Source organism: Penaeus japonicus, unplaced genomic scaffold (genome assembly GCF_977035675.1).
Source record: "Penaeus japonicus unplaced genomic scaffold, GWHDUDI00000001_assembly GWHDUDI00000003, whole genome shotgun sequence".
Classification (NCBI taxonomy): Eukaryota; Metazoa; Arthropoda; class Malacostraca; order Decapoda; family Penaeidae; genus Penaeus; species Penaeus japonicus.
In genome coordinates, this window is record NW_028234405.1 from 5,106,945 (window position 1) to 5,109,444 (window position 2,500).

At 36.1% G+C, this 2,500-nt stretch overlaps 1 protein-coding gene across 1 annotated transcript in view; it reads left to right on the plus strand.

Moving 5' to 3' along the window:
• Positions 1-2,500, plus strand: part of Nrx-1 (Neurexin 1) — a 168,319-nt gene that overhangs the window by 135,172 nt on the left and 30,647 nt on the right. The window lies entirely within an intron of this gene.

Consider the following 2,500-nt stretch of genomic DNA (forward strand, 5'->3'; position numbering starts at 1 on the left):
TTTCATATTGGATGAATTATTACATCATTTTGGTTAGTAGATATATCCTATATTCACATGAATGATTGAATAAATATATGCATATATACGTTCAAATATATATATACATATATATATATATATATATATATATATATATTTATATATATATATATATGTATGTATATATATATATATATACATATATATATATATATATATATATATATATATACATATATATATATATATATATAGTTTGCATTACATTTTCATTTTCACTTCACTTGCTTTTATATAATGCACTGTAATTTCCGTTCTGATCTTTACATATTACGATTATCAAATGCCCAGATACCAAACACATTTGATGATTAATCAGTATGAGTAAAGATAGAGCCAATTTCATTCTGACCTTCTAATACAATAAAAAGTTTTGCTCTCATAAGAATCCAATGAACTTAACAAAGACAGTATATTCTTGGAGATGAGAGAAGCTGAATTTTGAATAAATGTTATACTGAATATATTTCTTCCGTTAATCCTTAGTATTATTCTTAATATTTATCATCATTATTCTTATCAATATCATCATTGTCATTAATCATTATCACTGTTGTCAATACTATCCTTATTATCATGTCATGATTGTTAAAACTATAGCTCTTATTATCACTATTGCAATCATTATTATCGTTATTGCAGCCTATTCCCTCCCCCTTTAGAAATAATAATATTAGGAATTCCTATAAAACTATTGCCTGCATTACCTATCAAGATTTCGTCGTATTTTGAGCCAAAGTTTCAAGACGTAAACATCTGACACAAAACTAATGAAAAGATGTAAGAATAAAAGTGATATGTACAAGTAGGAGTGAGATACCCACGAAGAAGGTAAATGTTTACTTGGAATACAGGAGTGAATGAGGATGGCGAGGAAGATGAAGATAAAGATTACTTCTCAGAAGAAAATCGAGATGATATAGAAGGAGAAGATGAAAGAGGAGGAGGAGGAGGAGGAAAATGAGGAGAGGGGAAAATAGAAAAAAGGGGATGCCGGGGGAGGAGAGGGAGATAAAGGAACTTGGAAATATGTATAGTAGGAAACGACTTATGTTAGGAATGACTAAGAAAAAAAGAGAGATTTAATGAATACACAAACGAATAAGCAGATGAAGAAAAATATAGAAGGAAAACAGAAGTAGTAGATAAACAAAAAAGAGAAGAAGAATATATAAGTGAAACCTCAACAGAAAAAAGGCACACGTAGGAAAAACAAAGTAGAATTATATAAAGAAAACAAAGGAATAGTCACTTTTTTTTACCCCCCCCCCCCAAAAAAAAAAAAAAAAAAAAAAAAATAGCGTGCAGGAAGACGCAAGGGAAATGTATGAAATGGGAAACATTCGTTATAGTCCTCCTCGCTTCGCAGCAAACGTGTCGCGTCTAATTTGGTGGCGTCCTGCTAGCCCATTGTGTTGCTGAGAGATAGCGCAAGGAGGCAAAGCTGTGGGTAAATCTCCTGTGAATGGGGGAGGGCCAATAATTTTAGACTGTAGCGTAGGATGAGAGAATGGGGAGGGAGGGAGGAGGAGGTGGAGGGGTGGGAATTAGGAGGGGGAAGGGAGGGAGGAGGAGGAGGGGTGGGGGGAGGGAGGGAGGAGGAGGAGGGGTGGGAGGGAGGAGGAGGGGGGAAAGGAGGGAGGAGGGGGGAAGGGGAGAAAAGGAGAAGAAGTAAGGGAGAGGAGGGAAAGGGGAGAAAAGGAGAAGAAGGGAGGAAGACAGAGAGTAGGCAAGGAAGGGAGGTAGGAAGGGGATTGAGAAGGGGTAGAAAAAGGGGAGGAGAGATTCGGGGATAGGTAAAGGAGAGGGGCGAGAAGGGCAGATAGGAAGCGAGAGCGAAGAAAAGAGGACGGGGAAAGGGGGATAACAGTGAAAGAGGGAAGAGGAGAGAAAGGAGAAACCAATGAGTGTATACGCTTCTTTTTATAGGGAATTGGAAACTGGTGGTGGAGCGAGTGTCTAAGAATGCATAAACTGAAAAAAAAATTATTGCTGTGTCTATAAGCTAGCTGAGATATTTTCAGTTCCGAAGATAACTATTGTGCTGACATTTGGTTAATAAAAAAGATAGAACATAAAGGTTCAGGAGCTGCAAAAGTAATTCGATATTACATAAATTGAATTTTCATAGCACTGAATAACTTTAGCTACTGAATACCATGCGGCAGAAAAATATTAATTGTACTAATTCCTTCAGCGTCGAGCCTTTCGGTTGTTTGTGACACTTAAAGTTATACGAGTCCTGTTCTATTCAAAAGATACTGAATAGTGAAATGAAGTGTTAGGCACAGTCAACAGTAAATGGATTCTATTATGCAACTGTGTTAAACTGGCCGGAAAAGTGCTTTATTATGTTGCACTAGAAGCTCTTCTGTTGCGAAACTGCTAATGCTTATTCGTAACGTGATTCTATTAAGAATTCTGTTCGTTGATTTTCTTTCCCATTCCGTTTCATTTT